The 23,321-nt window shown below is 37.3% G+C and overlaps 1 long non-coding RNA gene across 1 annotated transcript; it reads right to left on the bottom strand.

Annotated features, from left to right (window-relative positions):
• Positions 1–25: 25 nt before the first annotated feature.
• LOC136708370 (uncharacterized) lies at positions 26–12,765 on the bottom strand. Its single transcript, XR_010804344.1, has 5 exons — positions 12,631–12,765; positions 11,577–11,671; positions 9,641–9,705; positions 815–903; positions 26–267 (listed from the first exon to the last, which is right to left on the bottom strand). It is a non-coding gene; the product is annotated as an uncharacterized lncRNA (long non-coding RNA).
• Positions 12,766–23,321: the final 10,556 nt, after the last annotated feature.

The following is a 23,321-nucleotide window of genomic DNA, read 5'->3' as shown; positions in this document are numbered from 1 at the left end:
TGATCTTGGCCGTATGTGTTCTCCCTGCGCTTCGGTTTACTTCCACAGTCCAGACACACAAGAAACCTTGAGGTCGACAACTGAGACCACACCAAATATCAAAAGTGCGGTAAAATAGAACAGATCTGATAGAAATAATGAGCTGTGGTTAATGTGAAAGCAAGGCCTGAGAAATGAAGATGTAAATGAATGCAGGACACTCACACATGCTCAGTCCCGTGGACAGCCGTGCAGGATCATCTTGATTTGAAGAATCAAAGCCGGGATCTAGAGCATGGTGCAATAAGAGGGAAAGAACAAGTAGGTTAGGAGGCTTATAGAAAACAGAATTTAAAAAAAAAAATCACCCAGCAGTTGCCTAGAAAAGGTATTTAAAGTGAGCAGTGGAATTCAAGTCAGAACTCTGGGAGACCAAGAAAACTCAGACAAAAGTGCTGAATAGCAAGGTAACACACTACACACCGATATAACAGCAAAAGGACCTGCAGGAGTTAAGTTTAACTGGCACAGGAATGATGCTGCACTGTCCAATTACCAAATAAACTGGTGATAAGCCGGAGTCATTGGACACGAGATAAAAACAATAAATCAGTCCACCTTAAGAGTGGTGCTGTAAGGTAAAAAAATATATTGAATGATGTTCATTCACTCATTCTCTGTAAGCGCTTATCCAGTTCAGGGTCGTGGGAGGGTCCAGAGCCTACCTGGAATCATTGAGCGCAAGGCGGGAATACACCCTGGAGGGGGCGCCAGTCCTTCACAGGGCAACACAGACACACGCGCACACACACATTTGAGTCACCAATCCACCTACCAACGTGTGTTTTTGGACTGTGGGAGGAAACCCACGCAGACACAGGGAGAACACAGCGCACTCCTCACAGACAGTCACCCAGAGGAAACCTACGCAGACACAGAGAGAACACACCACACTCCTCACAGACAGTCACTGGTCCCTGGAGCTGTGTGACTGTGACACTACCTGCTGCGCCACCGTACTGCCTTGAATGATGTTACATAAATATAACTAGTTTAAGGATGGTTTTAAATATTCAGTTATAATGCCGTGTGATGGAGCACACTGTGTTGTGTTTGCTGCCTTGTGGCCAATGATTCCCGGTAGGTTCCGGACCCCACGTCCCTCATCAGGTTACAGAAAATGAATGAATGTAAACATGGAATATTTACTGGAAACTGGGATAAATGTGGTCAGTGATATAATGATGGCTATCTCCTGGAATCTCATTGAATGCCGGGTGTAGGCTGTGGAGTTTGCGCAAGACGGCTGAACGGCTTTGTGGCTCTAATTAAATGTACAGTAATGAGTGTGTGGTGTGTAATTCACTGCTAATGAATGAGAGAGGAGACAAATTATGGCAGGCCATGATGCAGATGGACTGGGGAGCTACACAATGAAATATAACTCGGCTCACACCCATGTAGACTATATTTCTGAAGGTTTGTAGCCCTCCCTTTTAAATTTGAGAATTCAGCTACTGCATGGTGCACTCAATGTGGATTTTTAGGCCTTATCCACACACATCTGGATATCGTGATAAATATCAAGGTTTTGTCAGTGCTTTGGCCTTCCGTCTACATGGAGTTTTACATCACATCACTGAAACATAGGCTTTGAAAATGTACTTCAGGTTTGAGATTTCTAAAAACTTGGTTGTGTTTAAAGGCCAAACTGAGCTTTTTGAAAACACTAACATCAGACAGCATGCCTATTTCTGGCTGAAACTCAAATAGCTTCTCACTAATGGAGAGAGATTAGTCTCAAAATACTTTACAAATGCATAAATGTTAATCCACAAATTAAACACAAGTCACAAATGTGTGTCACTGTTCAAAAATGAACACATCCCACTCTGTGTCCCATGATCTGCAGTTTGTACAAATACAGTTACATTCATAAACACGTTTGGTTTTTATAGATATATTACAATTTTATGTGAAAATAAATTACATTGGAAATATTTGTAAAGTCGAAGTCTCGAATTTAAAATTTATTTGTAAAATGTTGAATCTGCGTGAGTGACTCGATCCACAAACGCAAATTCAGCAATTTACAAATAAATTTGAAATATTTCCAATGTAAATTTAAACAAATGTATTTATTTTCGAATAAAATTGTGATATATCTATGAAAAACAAACAAATGTGTTTATGAATGTAACTGTATTTGTACAAACTGCAGACCGTGAGACACAGAGTGTGATGTGTTCATTTGTGAACAGTGAAAAATATTTGTGACTTGTGTTTAATTTGTGAATTAACATTTACGCATTTGTTAAGTATTTTGAGACTAATCTCTCTCCATACTCACTCCATATACCACGAGTCGGCAACTTTACCACTTAAAGAGCGATTTGGACCTGTTTCACACAGTAAAGAAAACACTGGGAGCCACAAAACCCTTTTGACATTTTAAATGAAATAACACTGCGCATAACAGGGTTTTTTTGCCTTTGTGCTATGTATAAACAAACTATACTGTGTTACATTTATGAAATCAATAAACGACTGCAGAGAAAATGAAATAACATTTCTGCATGCAACAAAACATTTTTAACTCAGAAAAAAAAGATGTCTCAATGTCTATTTGAGTCCTTGTAGTAATAAAAAAAAAAAAACATTTTTAACTCAGAAAAAAAAGACGTGTTGACGGTTAATTAAAATACTCCATGTCTATTTGAGCACTTGTAGTAATGAAAAAAAACATTTTTAACTCCGAAAAAAAGACGTTGGGTTGACGGTTAAGTAAAATACTCAATGTCTATTTGAGTCCTTGTAGTAATGAAAAAACACATTTTTAACTTAAATAGACATTGAATATTTTGCTTAACCGTCAACAAACGTCTTTTTTTTTAAGTCCTTGCAATAATAAAAAAACACATTTTTAACTCCGGAAAAAAGACGTTGTGTTGACGGTTAAGTAAAATACTCAATGTCTATTTGAGTCCTTGTAGTAATGTAAAAAAATACATGTTTAACTCTGAGTATTTTACTTAACCGTCAACCTAACGTCTTTTTTTCAGAGTTAAACATGTTTTTTTTTTCATTACTACAAGTGCTCAAATAGACATTGAAAAATGACGTTGGGTTGACGGTTAAGTAAAATAAATGTCTATTTGAGCACTTGTAGTAATGAAAAAAAAAATAAAAAATTTAACTCAGAAAAATAAGACGTTGGGTTGAAGGTTAAGTAAAATGCTTAAATTTTTTTTTCCATTACTACAAGTGCTCAAATAGACATTGAGCATTTTACTTAACCGTCAATCCAATTACTTTTTTTTTTTCGGAGTTAAAAATGTGTTTTTCTGAGTTAAAATGTGTTTTTTCATTACTACAAGGAATCAAATAGACATTGAGTATTTTACTTAACCGTCAACACGTTTTTTTTTTTTAAGTTAAAAATGTGTTTTTTCATTACTACAAGGACTCAAATAGACATTGAGTATTTTACTTAACCGTCAACACAACGTCTTTTTTTCGGAGTTAAAAATGTATTTTTCTGAGTTAAAAACGTGTTTTTTCATTACTGCAAGGACTCAAATAGACATTGAGTATTTTACTTAACCTTCAACCCAATGTCTTTTTTTTTCCATTACTACAAGTGCTCAAATAGACATTGAGTAATTTACTTAACCGTCAACCTAACGTCTTTTTTTCAGAGTTAAACATGTTTTTTTTTCCATTACTACAAGTGCTCAAATAGACATTGAGTATTTTACTTAACCGTCAACCCAATGTCTTTTTTTCAGAGTTAAAAATGTATTTTTCTGAGTTAAAAATGTGTCTTTTTAAAATACTCAAATAGACATTGAGTATTTTACTTAACAGTCAACACAACGTCTTTTTTTCGGAGTTAAAAATGTTTTTTTTTTTCATTACTACAAGTGCTCAAATAGACATTGAGTATTTTACTTAACCTTCAACCCAACATCTTTTTTTTTTGAGTTAAATTTTTTTTTTCATTACTACAAGTACTCAAATAGACATTGAGTATTTTACTTAACCGTCAAACCAATGTCTTTTTTTTCGGAGATGAAAATTTGTTTTTTAACGGTTAAGTAAAATACTCAATGTCTATTTGAGTCCTTGTAGTAATAAAAAACACATTTTAACTCAGAAAAACACATTTTTAACTCTGAAAAAAAGACATTGGGTTGACGGTTAAGTAAAATACTCAATGTCTATTTGAGTCCTTGTAGTAATAAAAAACACATTTTAACTCAGAAAAACACATTTTTAACTCTGAAAAAAAGACATTGGGTTGACGGTTAAGTAAAATACTCAATGTCTATTTGAGCACTTGTAGTAATGAAAAAAAAAAATTTAAGTATTTTACTTAACCTTCAACCCAACGTCTTATTTTTCTGAGTGAAATTTTTTATTTTTCTTTCATTACTACAAGTGCTCAAATAGACATTTATTTTACTTAACCGTCAACCCAATGTCTTTTTTTCAGAGTTAAAAATGTGTTTTTCTGAGTTAAAATGTGTTTTTTATTACTACAAGGACTCAAATAGACATTGAGTGTTTTACTTAACCGTCAACCCAACGTCATTTTTCAATGTCTATTTGAGTACTTGTAGTAATGAAAAAAAAAAAAACATGTTTAACTCTGAAAAAAAGACGTTGGGTTGACGGTCAAGTAAAATACTCAATGTCTACTTGAGTCCTTGTAGTAATGAAAAAAAAAAAAAATTAACTCCGAAAAAAAGACACTTTGGGTTGAAGGTTAAATAAAATACTCAATGTCTATTTGAGCACTTGTAGTAATGAAAAAAAAAAACATTTTTAACTCCGAAAAAAAAAGACGTGTTGACGGTTAAGTAAAATACTCAATGTCTATTTGAGTCCTTGTAGTAATGGAAAAAAAAACATGTTTAACTCTGAAAAAAAGACGTTAGGTTGACGGTTAAGTAAAATACTCAATGTCTATTTGAGTCCTTGTAGTAATGGAAAAAAAACATGTTTTTTTTTTCAGAGTTAAAAATGTTTTTTTTTCTTTCATTACTACAAGTGCTCAAATAGACATTGAGTATTTTACTTAACCTTCAACCCAACGTCTTTTTTTTTTAGTTAAATTTTTTCTTTCATTACTACAAGTACTCAAATAGACATTGAGTATTTTACTTAACCTTCAACCCAACGTCTTATTTTTCTGAGTGAAATTTTTTATTTTTCTTTCATTACTACAAGTGCTCAAATAGACATTTATTTTACTTAACCGTCAACCCAATGTCTTTTTTTCAGAGTTAAAAATGTGTTTTTCTGAGTTAAAATGTGTTTTTTATTACTACAAGGACTCAAATAGACATTGAGTGTTTTACTTAACCGTCAACCCAACGTCATTTTTCAATGTCTATTTGAGTACTTGTAGTAATGAAAAAAAAAAAAACATGTTTAACTCTGAAAAAAAGACGTTGGGTTGACGGTCAAGTAAAATACTCAATGTCTACTTGAGTCCTTGTAGTAATGAAAAAAAAAAAAAATTAACTCCGAAAAAAAGACACTTTGGGTTGAAGGTTAAATAAAATACTCAATGTCTATTTGAGCACTTGTAGTAATGAAAAAAAAAAACATTTTTAACTCCGAAAAAAAAAGACGTGTTGACGGTTAAGTAAAATACTCAATGTCTATTTGAGTCCTTGTAGTAATGGAAAAAAAAACATGTTTAACTCTGAAAAAAAGACGTTAGGTTGACGGTTAAGTAAAATACTCAATGTCTATTTGAGTCCTTGTAGTAATGGAAAAAAAACATGTTTTTTTTTTCAGAGTTAAAAATGTTTTTTTTTCTTTCATTACTACAAGTGCTCAAATAGACATTGAGTATTTTACTTAACCTTCAACCCAACGTCTTTTTTTTTTAGTTAAATTTTTTCTTTCATTACTACAAGTACTCAAATAGACATTGAGTATTTTACTTAACCTTCAACCCAACGTCTTTTTTTTCTGAGTAAAATTTTTTTTTTTTAATTACTACAAGTGCTCAAATAGACATTGAGTATTTTACTTAACCTTCAACCCAACGTCTTTTTTTTCTGAGTAAAAATTTTTTTTTAATTACTACAAGTGCTCAAATAGACATTGAGTATTTTACTTAACCGTCAAACCAATGTCTTTTTTTTCGGAGATGAAAATTTGTTTTTCTGAGTTAAAATGTGTTTTTTCATTACTACAAAGACTCAAATAGACATTGAAAAAAGACGTTGTGTTGACGGTTAAGTAAAATACTCAATGTCTATTTGAGTCCTTGTAATAATAAAAAACACATTTTAACTCAGAAAAACACATTTTTAACTCTGAAAAAAAGACATTGGTTTGACGGTTAAGTAAAATACTCAATGTCTATTTGAGTCCTTGTAGTAATGTAAAAAAATACATGTTTAACTCTGAGTATTTTACTTAACCGTCAACCTAACGTCTTTTTTAAGTTAAACATGTTTTTTTTTCCCCATTACTACAAGTGCTCAAATAGACATTGAGTATTTTACTTAACCGTCAACCCAATGTCTTTTTTTTTAAGTTAAAAATGTGTTTTTTCATTACTACAAGGACTCAAATAGACATTGAGTATTTTACTTAATCGTCAACCCAACGTCTTTTTTTCGGAGTTAAAAAATGTTTTTTTTCATTACTACAAGTGCTCAAATAGACATTGAGTATTTTACTTAACCTTCAACCCAACGTCATTTTTCAATGTCTATTTGAGTACTTGTAGTAATGAAAAAAAAAAAAACATGTTTAACTCTGAAAAAAAGACGTTGGGTTGACGGTCAAGTAAAATACTCAATGTCTACTTGAGTCCTTGTAGTAATGAAAAAAAAAAAAAATTAACTCCGAAAAAAAGACACTTTGGGTTGAAGGTTAAATAAAATACTCAATGTCTATTTGAGCACTTGTAGTAATGAAAAAAAAAAACATTTTTAACTCCGAAAAAAAAAGACGTGTTGACGGTTAAGTAAAATACTCAATGTCTATTTGAGTCCTTGTAGTAATGGAAAAAAAAACATGTTTAACTCTGAAAAAAAGACGTTAGGTTGACGGTTAAGTAAAATACTCAATGTCTATTTGAGTCCTTGTAGTAATGGAAAAAAAACATGTTTTTTTTTTCAGAGTTAAAAATGTTTTTTTTTCTTTCATTACTACAAGTGCTCAAATAGACATTGAGTATTTTACTTAACCTTCAACCCAACGTCTTTTTTTTTTAGTTAAATTTTTTCTTTCATTACTACAAGTACTCAAATAGACATTGAGTATTTTACTTAACCTTCAACCCAACGTCTTTTTTTTCTGAGTAAAATTTTTTTTTTTTAATTACTACAAGTGCTCAAATAGACATTGAGTATTTTACTTAACCTTCAACCCAACGTCTTTTTTTTCTGAGTAAAAATTTTTTTTTAATTACTACAAGTGCTCAAATAGACATTGAGTATTTTACTTAACCGTCAAACCAATGTCTTTTTTTTCGGAGATGAAAATTTGTTTTTCTGAGTTAAAATGTGTTTTTTCATTACTACAAAGACTCAAATAGACATTGAAAAAAGACGTTGTGTTGACGGTTAAGTAAAATACTCAATGTCTATTTGAGTCCTTGTAATAATAAAAAACACATTTTAACTCAGAAAAACACATTTTTAACTCTGAAAAAAAGACATTGGTTTGACGGTTAAGTAAAATACTCAATGTCTATTTGAGTCCTTGTAGTAATGTAAAAAAATACATGTTTAACTCTGAGTATTTTACTTAACCGTCAACCTAACGTCTTTTTTAAGTTAAACATGTTTTTTTTTCCCCATTACTACAAGTGCTCAAATAGACATTGAGTATTTTACTTAACCGTCAACCCAATGTCTTTTTTTTTAAGTTAAAAATGTGTTTTTTCATTACTACAAGGACTCAAATAGACATTGAGTATTTTACTTAATCGTCAACCCAACGTCTTTTTTTCGGAGTTAAAAAATGTTTTTTTTCATTACTACAAGTGCTCAAATAGACATTGAGTATTTTACTTAACCTTCAACCCAACGTCTTTTATTCTGAGTTAAAATGTTTTTTTTTTCATTACTACAAGTACTCAAATAGACATTGAGTATTTTACTTAACCATGAACCCAATGACTTTTTTTAGTTAAACATGTATTTTTTTTTTCATTACTACAAGGACTCAAATAGACATTGAAAAAAAAAACATGTTTAACTCTGATACTCAATGTCTATTTGAGTCCTTGTAGTAATGTAAAAAAAAAACGTTTAACTCTGAGTATTTTACTTAACCGTCAACCTAACGTCTTTTTTTCAGAGTTAAACATGTTTTTTTTTACCATTACTACAAGTGCTCAAATAGACATTGAGCATTTTACTTACCCGTCAACCCAATGTCTTTTTTTTCAGAGTTAAAAATGTGTTTTTCTGAGTTAAAGTGTGTTTTTTCATTACTACAAGGACTCAAATAGACATTGAGTATTTTACTTAACCGTCAACACGTTTTTTTTTAAGTTAAAAATGTTTTTTTTCTTTCATTACTACAAGTGCTCAAATAGACATTGAGTATTTTACTTAACCGTCAACCCAACGTCTTTTTTTTTGAGTTAAAAATGTGTTTTTTCATTACTACAAGGACTCAAATAGACATTGAGTATTTTACTTAACCATCAACCCAACGTCTTTTTTTCAGAGTTAAACATGTTTTTTTTCCATTACTACAAGGACTCATATAGACATTGAAAAAAGACCTTGGGTTGACGGTTAAGTAAAATACTCAATGTCTATTTGAGTCCTTGTAGTAATGAAAAAACACATTTTTAACTCTGAAAAAAAGACATTGGGTTGACGGTTAAGTAAAATAAATGTCTATTTGAGCACTTGTAGTAATGAAAAAAAATTTAACTCATAAAAATAAGACGTTGGGTTGAAGGTTAAGTAAAATACTCAATGTCTATTTGAGTCCTTGTAGTAATGGAAAAAAAACGGCAAACTTAAATTATCAAGAAACCGCACACTGGCGGGTGTCGCACATTGGAAGTTGTGACGTGTATTAAGAGGGACAAAAATATTTTAAATATTAAATATTCAAATATTTTAGATGTTACAAGATCGCGATAATCTTCATAGAGTTACATTTTCAAATGAACGAACCAAAATAAAATTTATTTTAATTAAATACTCATTAATTATTTTCAAAAGCTGAGCTGCATTAGAGGGATCAGAGCGCCGCAGGTTGCCGACACCTGCCCTATACAGTTAATTATATAAGTCATAAACCTACAATGTGACTGGCATAATAATGCAACAATTTTTGTATTCGTCTGCATGGGGATAGTTAAAAAAAACGTAATGGGAATATCTCCTTCTTAAAAAATATCTGGATACGTGTAGATGGGGCCTTAGCTTCTCACAGTGTTTGTATAATCTCCATGGAAAATCATAAAATGGAATGGGACGGGATGCGAAAGAGCGGCTGAGCCAAAGATCCCCTTGCACACTGCCAGGTGTCAGATAGAGAAGAAAAAGCCCTGCCAGCACTGGGCTGTTAGCAGTGGAACAGTGTTCTTTGCAGAGACTAAACACCGTGAGTGTTTGAGTGATGTTTGTGATTCAGAGCTAATCACCCAGCATCGATATCTGACCTCACTGATGCTGTTGTGGCTTAATCCTCACAGAAAGGTTCCAACATCAAGTGCGAAGCTTCATCCTGCAAAGACAAACATATAAATTACTAAAGGCAGATAAAAGATTGGGAGCACATGGTAAAGTGGCATTGGAACCTGAAGGTTGCCGGTTTGATCAGCATCAGCGGGAAATATGGTGAAAGAGAGTACGGAGGACTGGTGCTTTCTCCTCCCTCAGTATCCACAACAGAAGTGCCCCTGAGCAAGGTTCCTAACCCCCATCTGCTGCCTGGGGGCTATGACTGGAGGCAGAGCTAGGAATGGAGGCCAAGAGCTCTGGGTGTGTGTGCTTACTGCCCCTAATGTAAATGTGCATGTGCTAAAAATTGCTCGCTATTGTGTGTGTGTGTTTTCACTATCACTACCCTGTGTTAACTGCAGAGACTCAATGTTCCCAAGGGGGTTAATAAATGAACACTCTTCTCCATCTTGTCAAGAGGAAATACCCAACAAATGACAGATAGTGACCAAACCCACTCAGATCTAGTGGAGCCTACATTGGGAAACATGTGGGGAGGAAAAACCCAACCACTCTGGAAGATTTGTGAACAGCACTAAAGAATGTGTGGGAAATAGTTCCTTTAAATCATTAAAAACACTTCAGGAAAATATGACACAGCAGTGGGAAGCTGTCTTCAAGACTAAACACTACCCTGAAAACAGCACAGCCCAGAGATTGTTTCTGCTGATGATCAATGACACGTCAAACAAAATGACGGCACAACAGAAAATACTCAGCATATCAGCATTCTGGATTTTTCTATTTCACACACTTCCCAATTTAGTCCCATCAAAACTTTAATGGCTTTTAAACTCATTAAAATCCCAGGCTAATAGCATGCTAAATCCATTAGCATAGCACTGAGCAGTTGTTACCCACATACTGAGTGATAAACAACAAGCTCAAACTCATTTAACAATAACAGATTTAATGGAATAAAACTTTTAATCTCATTTAGTCATTTATCACATTTAGCTGACAGTAAGATAACTCAGAGTGCGGGAGTTGGAGGAGGAGAAAAGCTGTGGGCTGGAGGGACAGGCCTGCTCGGTTTTTTATAACGCTAACCCCAAAATGCTAGTCTCATTTTCTTCAGTATGAGTGCAGGATGAGGAGGGTCACCAGGGGGTGGGGACACTGGCTTGGTAATTTGCATACTGTGACGTGTATATGACATACACATCTATAGCATCTATAGCTAAGGTGAACCTCACCAAAAAAAGTGAACATAAATAATGTGAAATCCAGAACTGAATGCACGTGATCTACAAGTTGAACATTTTACGTTTTTTTTGTAAATATATGTTTATTATTTTTTCCACACATAAGAAACAATAGATTTTAACTTTTCAATTAAAACATATTCTTCAAATTAACAGATTGGAGCCTTGATTTGGCTCCAAACATCGTCAGTGTACGACCTCATGCATGTGAGCAGTCCCTTCTGACGTCCAGTGGACACTACATGGCCAAAGCTTTGTGGACACCTGCTCAGCCAGCATTCATTTACTTGTCTTCTGAAACTGTAGAGTGTTTTTGCGATTCAATTCTTTTCTATGGATAATATACAAGCTCTGTTCATAATGAAACGCCTGAACTGACTCCTACCTTTGGACACATGATGTATTCAGACTGGGAGCTGCTCAGATTATTGCCACCAAAAACAAAACAAGAGATATTATTATGTTGATGAGTGAAGCAGACAGGACCAGGAACAAGCCAGAACTGGGTATGATCCAGGATCACACATTTTGCACTGACCCAGAGAAACAGCCTCGTGGACCATGTGCTGAGTTTTAGAACGGCTGAAAGGTAGTGGTCTTTTTCAAGCACATTCCACACAATGCTAGTCACTCTCATGGTTATGTAACAGGGATGTACTGGAAAACTAACCTTGGTTGACTGTTTTCTTTATCCTGCCTGTATTTACTTAAGCGGGTATGGCAATTCATCCACAGCAACTTCACTCCTGTGTTGCAGTCTCATGTCTGTATGGAATAAAAGCATCATGTAGCTGTGGTTTTAAGAGACAAAGATATTTGAACAGCAGAGGGAGCTCTTCACTTAAGCTCGTTTGTGTCAACAGCTCTGCCATATGAGTATTTAAAGAAGTCTTACTCAGTATACCTCAAAGAAGACATGTACTATTTTATTTCTATACAATTAAGTGGTTGGGATATAAACAAAGGCATTCAGAGTGTTTTCAGGCTCCATTCCTGGCTTTATATTGGTCCATTCTGGCAAACACACTACTGGCATCAAACCACAGGTGAACCAAAGTGTCCTACTTATTAAAAAGGCTAATTTGATCACAGCACAAGACCGATCTGACCTAATTGGTGTGACATGGCTGTTGTGGCCAGGGACGTGAGCTAAAAGTCCAGTGCCTCTGCAGGTTAAAAGTGCATCAAGTTATAATCCCCTATCAGATGACTGAGATATTCTTTCACGGTTGTTTTTAAAATGTTTTTATTAATTAATTTAATTTATTTTAATTTAAAATGTTTATTTTTAAACCCATTCCTGGCCGAGGGGTAAATGTAGGTTGATGTACTTTAAAACAGTCCTCAAAGAAAACAGATTTATAACTAATTACCATTAGCAACATAAAGTTTTATAAGATTCATAATAGTTCACTGGTGGTTTTGGAAAGTAAATAAAATAGCTATATATTCATTGTAGACATTTTGAGCCCTGGTTCCAATCACTCATTTTCTCCACAATGAACCATTTCACAACACACCACTCTGAATGGCCTTTGAAGAAACAGTACAAACTTTCAGTGGGATTTTTCTTTAAAGCAGTCATTTTACACTGATTTTTTTAATGAACCATTTTTTCCAACAAAAATCCCTACTGTTCTTATCTTGTGCTAAGACCAAATAAACTGCAGGACACACATTTATAGCAGCAATAGTAACAACATAAAAATGTATTTATAACTGACCGAGGACTGCTATCCTGCTCCACGCTCATTTGATTGTTTGCGGGTAGTGATGCGTTCCTACGTCATCACTCATCGCCTTTCTCCATTTCATTGATTTCTGTCTCTGCGGCGGAGGAACACAAGGAACCGAAGATAGTTCCGACGGTGAGGCTGAAGATTATTATCAACGTATTATCAACTCTGCCTTAAATTTAGCTGCAGCTTCACTTCGGCGCCTGTAGATGGCGGTTTAACACTGTAAACGTCCGCCTGTCTTATTTACAGTATTACTAATTATTATTTACGTTATCTAAATTAATGAATAAATAAATAAAATCAGAGAAACGGACATCATAAACACAGTAGAGGCAGGTGTGATCTGAGCCTCTAGATTAAGAAATTTTGAAATGAACCTTTCAAAAACAGAAATCACTAAGAGAAATACATACTTAATGCCCCCTCCAGTGAATTTTGTTTAATTTTACCTTGTCCACGTACCTGTGGTGTCCTTATCTGTGCTTGAAGACTCTTGACTTTTCACTGGAGAAAGGGAACACCAGCAAACGTAAACAATATGAGGGTGGCTAATCAGGAACGTTACGTTAGGGCGGCTAACGTAGGAGAACAGGCCCCATCACAACTAAAAGAACACAATACTACACAAATCATCCAAACAGCTGTTAACACATACAAAACTACAAAAAAGTGCATCACAGGACCCAATAAGTCACCCCCCGCCCTGTTCCCTGTTGAAAATTCATGCCCAATGATGGCACAAAGCACAGATGCGTTGCTTTAGACGATTATTGGAGATTTTAAGCCACTGAACATTTGGGGGTCTCTGGGAGCTTTTCAACAAAATATCCCATTATTTATTTAAAGTTCCCCTCAAAGAGCCACTGTTATATTAAGATGTATTATTAAATATCTTTTTTCCCCAAGACACAGAACCCTATCCTGACGGTTATTTCTATGATCTCATTGTAAGGATCACATTTCAGCCAGGAAGCCTTTAACATTTTATATGAGAACCCTGTGGGCCTCGTAGTGTCAGCAGAAGATGAAATAAACTTCCATCATCAAACCGTGGCCCTCTGTGTGCTGTAATTGCAGTAAGTTAGGCCTGATGAAGGTCTTTCGCATGTGGAGCCCACTCAGCAATCTGTCAGAATCAAAGCTGTTTTTAACACAAAGCGCTATGAGTTTCTCTGCACCATCACTTCACTTCAGATTTGCAGTTGGTGTGGTAAAACTACCTATGAAACCTGTTGTTAGGTCTAATGACCTTGTGTGTGAGCTGTCGTCAGGTGCTGTGAGCTGATTGGATGAGCAGGTCAAGTCAAATGTGTTCAATAGAAGAAGGGCTTAGGATCACTCTGGAAAAGTCCTTAACTCTGGGCTTAAGTTATCTGTCTAACTAATAAATCCTGACTGGAGGAACAGTCCTCAACTCTTTGTTTTAATTTGTACTTTGGTGAGCATAGCCCTTTTTTCTTTTGGGAATTTTCTCTTTGCTTGGAAGAAGGGAGTACTTCTTTAGCTGTTTATTTCCCATTAATTAAAATAGACAATTTGGGCAGGGACAGGCAAATATTATCCTGGAATCAATGCTTAGAGAGAATTAAAATAAATGCCCTTTCAAGGCCAGTACATTTGTCTTGGGTAATTAGACTTTTCTCTTATTCTGTTATTCCCGAGATGAGTGTTTCTCAGCCCTGGCCCCGGAGGGACCCTGCCCTGCACATTTATTGCTTTCCCTCCTCTCATCACACCTGATTCCTCTAATCAGTTCATGAACATGTCATTTCAGAGTTGCACTAGGGGGTGTTATGCCGCATTCGTGTGCTCATCGGAAGCTTGTATATACGGGGTGGTGGTTAAATAGTAAATACGACTTCACTGTGTTCGGGAGCTTGGCTAAAGATCCACACACTGTACACAATATGTGATTTATCATTAAATAACAACTGTTAACGGTTTTTGAGAAATAACAAAACTGATCATAAATTTTAGCTTCTATTTACAGAAAACATGAATAATAAAACGATTCAAATGCATATTTGCCATTTTCTCCTGGGAAAGAGGTAAAAGGTCGTGATATACGTCACATCTCGTAAACTCGTGTATCAGAATCCAGAGTTTACCAGCGGTAAATACGACTTTGTCCGCCGTTCGGGTGCAGTTTACAAGTTGGAATAATGGTATTTCCCAGTTTCCGACATCGCCTGAACGCAGCATTAAACCTGGGAAACCACTCAACTATGAAGTGTAGGGTGCCTCCTGGACCAGGGGTGAGAAACACACGGCTCTAGACAGGCTTTAACACCTCTATAATGAATGAAAATTCATCAAACTATGTCCAATTAAATCTTGCCTCTGAAATATGACAGTGAACACACAAACACACACATTAATGCACCAGGGGCAGTGAGCACACACACACACACACACACACACACACACACTTGGTGTCTTGGCAAGGGCACCTATGGATGTTAAGGTGGAATAAAGCACAGATCCTTCACTCCCTTTGCGCCCAGATTCCTGCCAGTCGTAGACCAGTAGAACCGGTGACTTCCTCCCCGACAACCTGACCCAGAACATAAGCTCTGTCCCAGATTAGTTCCAGCCCTGCCTCTGGGTTGGCTCCCGACCCACTGTGACTGGATGAAGTGGTTACAGAAGACTGATGAATGACTGAATTAAGATATTCCTCATGAAACCCTTTGAAGCCCAGAATATATTACACTTGTTTAAAACTGTCAGGTTCCATAACTCAGTATAAATTGATATAGATTCATTGTAAATGAAAAACTAGTTCCAGTGGATTATAATGTTTACTATGGTCTTATCATCAGATGTAATACTGTGTTATGAACCTTGACAACAGGAAGTAATATTCTCACTTGGTGAAATGTCATGCATCTCATTATAAGTCCTCGTTTAACGTGTACAGAGGATTAAACCTGACACTCTGAGGTGTCACATATACCTATTAAACGTCTTATGACTGTATTTATAAAGCTCTGTGAATGTGAACTGAGTCCAGGAGGCGTTAGCTGTGGTCTTAATAAATCAGCAGCTTTGCTGTGGAGGTGACGTTAGCTTCACAGGACGGCAGTTCACACAGTCTGAGGCCAAGCACATGGGAGTTTAAGGGGCAGGGGAAGTGGTCTCTGACAGGAATTTAATCTCCGGGTGATGCACCTTCCTCTGGAAGAGCTGGAGGTGGAGAGGGTTTTAACTTCAGCTTTGTGTGAAAATCATGTTGAGATTGGAGCTCATGTTCAAACCTGTTCCCACAGCGCAACACACCACTACACAACGGTGCTGGACTCTCCCCCTCTCCCTCACTCTCAAATACACAGTACGTGTCCAACAGACACCCCTTATATACTTTAATGCAACAGTAGGTAGTGTTTTTACAATAAAATTACAGCTTTAAAATCAATGTGATGCTTCACTAAGCTGCAACACGGAGAACAGAGCCTCTGTCTATGCTGCTCCAAGCTCAGCACTACAGAAACTGTGCTATGTAACTTTTGGAGTAGGGTATAGGGACCCTCTTGATTTCAGCATAGCGTTGTGAAAGTGAATAACACTCTGCAGCTGCATTGGGAGCCTCCTTTAATCTGCACTAATGGACTGGTTGGGCACAAATTACATTGGACACAGTTCAGTTTTAATAATATCTATAGAAAGGCATGGGTTTGGAGCAGCTGTCCATGAGCCAAAGGCTACTGTGCTCAATGCCAAGTGTTCACTACAAAGGTATGAAGCCCCTGGACAGTGGAGAATGGACCCATCAGACCCTCACAGAAAGATCCTACTTTTATTAAAAGAGTAGAATAATTTGCTCATTACTAGCCTTCATTCCAGAACACGCCTTAAGAGCAGGCTATTGCAAATATTGCAAAATCTTGTTCTCCTGTACGCTGTACTACAAGAAAGCACTCAACTCTCTCTTGCGCTTCAGGAGACGATGATTCTCAGCTTACAAGTGTTAAGCCCTGAAGAACCTTCATTAGTCAGATGATAAACGTGCCGTGCATCACAGCCGCGGAGGCAGTCGTTTATTAGTAATTAAAATACACATATCCCAGAGGCCCAACTTAACGGGATTAACAACAGGCCTCGGTTCCTCTCTGTCAGACTCCTAACAACTACTCCCCATGCCTCCACACACACTCATTAATAGCGGATGATCTAACGCAAAGCTAATAGCTCCCCAACTATTTCATCTGAGGTGTAAGCACACAGTAATGCGTGTAAATCTATGGAAATCTGGAATCAGAAAAAGCCGAACTGAAACAGTCAGCTGAGTAAATCTAGAGGAACTGAAAAACACGCTAGTTTCTGTGCCCCAAACCTGACATAGATTTGCATTGATTGGCCCTTTTTCATCAAACAGAATCTTTCAAGGCACATCTATTTTTTAATAACAGCAGCCTGTGGCTCGAGTGGAGAACTCACTCAGAGCACAGAGCAAATTCAGGGCCCGTGCCCTAAAACAATGAGCTACAGATTAAATAGTATTATGCAGAATCCACCCAAATTATTCATGGGGACACTGCTGAGGAGGTTAGATGTAGGACAAAGCTCTTGCATAAGCAGAAGGAAAAGATACAGAGAAAACTGGACTCCTAAGAACTCTGGAGGTGTGAAAAACAGCTCTACTCTGAAGAACTGAGAGCATGACTCCTCAACGACTGTAAAGAAAGTAACCTCCTCGTTTCTATGCGCACTGTGCATTCCCTCAGCTCCACCGACCACACAGGACACTCCCTATTTCCGAGTGTAGACTACAGACTGTAGTCCAGCTGGGGCTCTGCATACTTTCATTGCCCCATTTCACCCTGTTCGTCAATGGTCAAGACCATGTACAAGTCAGGGTGTGTTCCAGCCTTGCTCCCGGTGAATCCAGAGGGACGGGTCCTGACCCACCGTGAAGACGAATAAAACACTGACTGAAGAGCTCTTTTGTTACAGAAGCAGTGGTCTAGGAATTACAATATTAACAGCCTCAATGTCATTATATATTTTCACCTCTGTTTGATTACACATCACTAATGTACAGTATAAAGTATGCAGAATAATTCACCTACACAGAGGGATGAAACCAAGCACACCATTGTTTTTCTTGTGAAATTCCCAATAGGTTTGATGTGTCACATGACCCTCTTCCCACTGAAAAAAAGTTGGATCCAAAATGGCCGACTTCAAAATGGCCACCACCCACACTGTAAGCCCAGATTTTATATCTACTTAAATAATTTACGTACATTGAACTGAACAGTTTAAGTTTTATTGCTTTACTATCAAATGTAAGTATATTATACTCAAATTAGTACACATTTAAATCTATTAACAGTTTTAAATTTAATGAACTAAAAGTTGTACGTTTTTAATTGATTAACTTGAAAGCTTAAATTAAGGTAATTTAACAGAAAACTGGGGACTTTTTACGTGTAACCCCGCCATTTAGTTTTTTCAGCTTGCGTTTGGCGCGTCAGGCCAGAGATGTTATCAGGCAAGTTGGAGTTTTAGTGCATTTCCACCAGTGTGACCAGCGTCTTCACCTGCTGCGTATAATTTGTTAGACGGCTGTCTGCGAGCAGAGATGATTTTGTTTTAATGTCAACCTTTTACTTGTTGACGGACTTGTTTTTCAACTGTTGAAGGCTTTTGCAAGAAGTAATTTTTAACGTACGCACCTGGATTTTTCTCGAGCTTTTTTGCGAAGTGGAATCCTTGTTTAACCAAGTCAACGAATTTTTTTGAGCAGCATTTTTGGTTTATACCAGTTTAACAGACCCTTTCTGCTACAGTTCTTCTGCCAACTCGACCAGTGATTAATTTTGGTAAGTTCTGTATGCTACCTTACGTTTTGAAACAAATTGTTATGGTATCTTTGTTTTCAGAAGAGAATATGGGACAGTTTACAATCAACCAGTAAAGAACTTATAGCGTCTATTTGCTTCAAAACAAACGTTCGAAACGCGCACTTTCATCCCTTCACTATTTAAAAAGTGTGCAAGTAACAGTATGATTTCTTGTAATGATGAATACCTGTAGGCTCGTTACGTATTGATCCTTAGATTGTTGTTAGTAGTGCTGATAATTATATTGCCATTTTACACAAACTGTTAGCTATGCAAAATTAAATGGGGCTTTTTTTGAAACTTCTCCCAAATTGAAGATTCAAATTTGATGTCAATCAGCTACAAATACAATTTTATTTTGTGTTCTGGATGCAGTTTGAGTGAGGTGGTTTCAGCACGTACTTGTTGAACACGTTTTTGTGACAGTACATTTCCAGAGTTTATTCGTAATGTTAGTCTTACACCTGCAGTTTAAATTAAAGAAATATCTGGATTTTAATCATGACTTTTTTGACGAGTTATTTGACTGAATATGGGCTAATTGGAAAAATCATGTAATTTGATTTTGTGTAAACTATTCTTCTGAAGTGAATCAAAGATATCAAATAAATCTGAATCAGATTCTGCACTACTTTATGCTGAGGGGGGTAAATCCATGTTAAACCACACCATTCTTCACACCATTATTGGACAAAATTACATGGTTTCCAGCTGTATATGGCGGATTCCAGTTTCTATATGGCAATTTAAAGCAACTCTGGTATTTGGTGGACAACACATCAATTAACTTAATTGTTTTGCTTGTCAATTTAATTTTTTCTATGTTAGGATGTAACTGACAAGGACTCAAACAGTCAAACCTCAGTGCGACTCCTCTGTGCTGATCAGAAACACCCTCAAGTAAACCCATCCAAAGTGGGCATCATCTTGGAAGGCACTGTGGTGATGGATGACCCGGCCAATTTACCCCAGGCCACTTGTCTTCTGTTTGGTCTTATCTATGCTCTTCCCCTGGACTACCCTAAGGGCATGAAAAACACTTTCTGCTGTATTCAGCAGGTAATGCTCAACCTGGGTAGTCGTGAACTGCCACCCAAAATTCAAACTTTAAAGAATCAGCTTGCTAACTGAATTCAGGAAGGTTACTGTTCCATGTACAAAATTTGTTGTTTATGTCTTTGCTCTTGTGCACTGTTTGCAGTGTACACAATGTGGCCTAAAATGTGTGTGTGCACCTGTTTGGCTGTAATTTTAGTAGAATTTTGTCTTTAGGAAGCATTAGTTTAGAGAAGTCATATTCTGTCTTTTTTTCCTCCTTTTTCCTCCCCAATGGATACAGATTTAAGAGCTCATTTTCTCAGAGGTCCATCCATCCATCCATTATCTGTAACCGCTTATCCAATTTAGGGTCGCGGGGGGTCCAGAGCCTACCTGGAATCATCGGGCGCAAGGCGGGAATACACCCTGGAGGGGGCGCCAGTCCTTCACAGGGCAACACAGACACACACATACGGACACTTTCGAGTCGCCAATCCACCTGCAACGTGTGTTTTTGGACTGTGGGAGGAAACCGGAGCACCCGGAGGAAACCCACACGGACACAGGGAGAACACACCAACTCCTCACAGACAGTCACCCGGAGCTGGAATCGAACCCACAACCTCCAGGCGCCTGGAGCTGTGTGACTGCGACACTACCTGCTGCACCACCGTGCCGCCCTTTTCTCAGGGGTCATTTTCTCTTATTTTTATTATTTTACATTTTACATTGTAACTGCATTTAAACTTATATACCATTTGTGCAACTAGGCCTGCAAGACATTGATTCGGATTGATTCAATGCTAATTCTATGTGGAATTGCTTGAGAATGTTTCAGTTATATGAGCAAGTTTTCAGGGTAGTGCATTATGTCCCGTTGATGTTGTATTTCAAGGAAAAAATTAAGCACAAAAAGAACTGTATTGGTCTGTCTTGTATTTCCATTAATATTTCTAATCAATGATAAAGTTAAATAGGATTAAAAAGAAAATTAAGTAGAAATCAATTTCATTGACTTCAACTTAAGATATTAAGTAGAATCACTAGGTAAAGGAATTGGTAACAAAAACAAAAAAGTTAAATCAACTTATCCTTTAGGTGTAACAACTTGATATTTTAAGTTACACTGACTCAAGCTTTCATTGCACATTACTTAACTTTTTAAGGCAAGCGGTTTCCTTAAATTTTTTAAGTAAACTCAACTTATCCAGGCTAACAGTGCATCTTGAAAAGTTTTCCCCCTCCCATATACTAATGTGCCACAAACAGGAAGTTAATATCACCAACCGTTCCCATTTTATTAAGGTGTATCCATGTAAATCCCCCACCCCCCGTGTTCACGGAGTGATGCCCAGCACACAGCGACACACCAATTCTATTTCTGTAATAAACCCCACATTCAAACTACAACCCCCTGAACCCTTCAAATTAATCACGTCTAAGCGCCCACTCTTCTCGACACAAATAAAAATGAGGTCCAGGGTCCGCAAGACAAAGGTCACTTCAATTCATTACAATAAGGGCCTCCAAACAGTATTTCAGTCAGGGCCCACCGGACACAAGAGGGATCGGCAGCGGACCCCCGGGCGAAATGTTAATGAATTCAGGAGTTTTCCAAAAGCGTTTCACAGCCGAAAGGCCACTCCTTCATCCGAACATTTCATTAGCATCTACACAACCAGCTCTGCCTCACTGGACCTCCCCAATAACCTCATCCAAAACTCCAGCCAAAAACACTAGCAGTGCTTTCTCCAAGGAGCTGCAGGCTGTGTATTAATATTTGTTTTTAATGAGAACAATCAGGATAAAATCCTGTACCGCTCTTTATCCAGAGCCTTGATAGCACTAATGAGCCAGCATGCATTTCATAAATGGAGGCCCACTGGATTGGCCCAGTTTTAACACAGAGATGGGGACTCGAGTAAGGGACTCGCCTTCAAAGGACTCCGACTCTGTATATCTTTGCTGTTAGTTTGGTGACCTGCATTCAGTTCCTTCCCTGCCATCCACAACGAAGCTACACAGCCAGGTACCAATGAGTCATAAATAATGCTAAACACAGACAGAAAATAATAGTTCAAATACTGCAAAATACAGTTGTAAAGTTAAGGCTTTGTTCTGTGATATTCTACACATTGCTCTGAAATATACTTTTAAAACTGATCAGTTTTGATACTAGTGTTTGCTAAAAATGACAGCACTGTACATAACTTAAAACCATAAGAAATAGCAATGCTAATGCTATTTATAACGGATTGAATTCATTTCAACCACAAGAGACTTGAGACTTGACTCGGACTGACAAAAAATGTGAACATGTCTGTTTTAACGTAACAACGTGTAAATTTGAGAGTACCAGGGCTGCGACAAATGGACAAAATATATTTGTTACAACACCACTTTGCAATTAAACCTTTTATTAGTTCCTTATATGGCTATTGGTTAGGGTGTGGTTTATACTAAAATTATTTACTCTTTACTTGTTTAAAGTCTTACATTTATTTATTTATTTATTTTTGCTGACAGTTTGTTGCTGGTCAAATCTCTTAAAATAACTATTTACACATGGATCTTATTACTGATATCTTCATTCATTCATTATCTGTAACCCTCATCCAGTTCAGGGTCGCGGTGGGTCCGGAGCCTACCTGGAATCAAACCCTGGAGGGGGCGCCAGTCCTTCACAGGGCAACACACACACTCACACATTCACACCTACGGACACTTTTGAGTCACCAATCCACCTACCAACGTGTGTTTTTGGACTGTGGGAGGAAACCGGAGCACCCGGAGGAAACCCACGCAGACACAGTGAGAACACACCACACTCCTCACAGACAGTCACCCGGAGGAACCCCACGCAGATACAGGGAGAACACACCACACTCCTCACAGACAGTCACCCGGAGGAAACCCACACAGACACAGGGAGAACACACCACACTCCTAACAGACAGTCACCCGGAGGAAACCCACACAGACACAGGGAGAACACACCACACTCCTCACAGACAGTCACCCGGAGGAACCCCACACAGACACAGGGAGAACACACCACACTCCTCACAGTCACCCGGAGGAAACCCACGCAGACACAGGGAGAACACACCACACTCCTCACAGACAGTCACCCGGAGGAAACCCACACAGTGCACACATACAGATATCATTCACGTACACACACACACACAGACACACACACACCAGGATAGTCATTAGGAATCATATATGGCATTAGCTCTTCAGAAAGGGCGACTGAACCGGGGATCTCCCGATGACAGGGCGAGTTTTATGATTATATCCTCTGAGTTTCTAAACTTTCTAAAGTTTGGTGCAACTTCAACTCTTTTGTGCTACTGATGCTACAGGTGACCTGCACTGAAAGTTTGAAATGTAAACGTGTTTAATACATGCAGTTATTTAATATATACATTTACATGATACATACTAGAGCCCTCCTCTGGTGTTAATATAAAGTAATATTGTAATAATGATGATGCGTACCTAGAGAGTTTGTGGGGGTCTTTAGGGCGGCTGTGGGGGACTGAGGTGAGTGGCCAGTTATCCATCATAGTCAAATACTGATCTCTGGCCACTGTGACAGGAAGCTGCTGATGCCAGCGCAGAGACACTGCAGGTCAACATCTCTGTCTCTCACTGTCAAAATATGCACTCAATGTCAGACACCCTCAAAAGCCTTCACATCCTCCACTGTCTCCTCATCCTCCGACCCTTTCCCAGACCCCCAGAGGTCCCTGAGTGACTTCAACCAACCTGGACTTTAACTTGCTG

This window comes from Hoplias malabaricus, chromosome 10 (assembly GCF_029633855.1).
Source record: "Hoplias malabaricus isolate fHopMal1 chromosome 10, fHopMal1.hap1, whole genome shotgun sequence".
In the NCBI taxonomy this organism is placed as follows: domain Eukaryota; kingdom Metazoa; phylum Chordata; class Actinopteri; order Characiformes; family Erythrinidae; genus Hoplias; species Hoplias malabaricus.
This window is presented reverse-complemented; position numbering and strand designations above follow the sequence as displayed.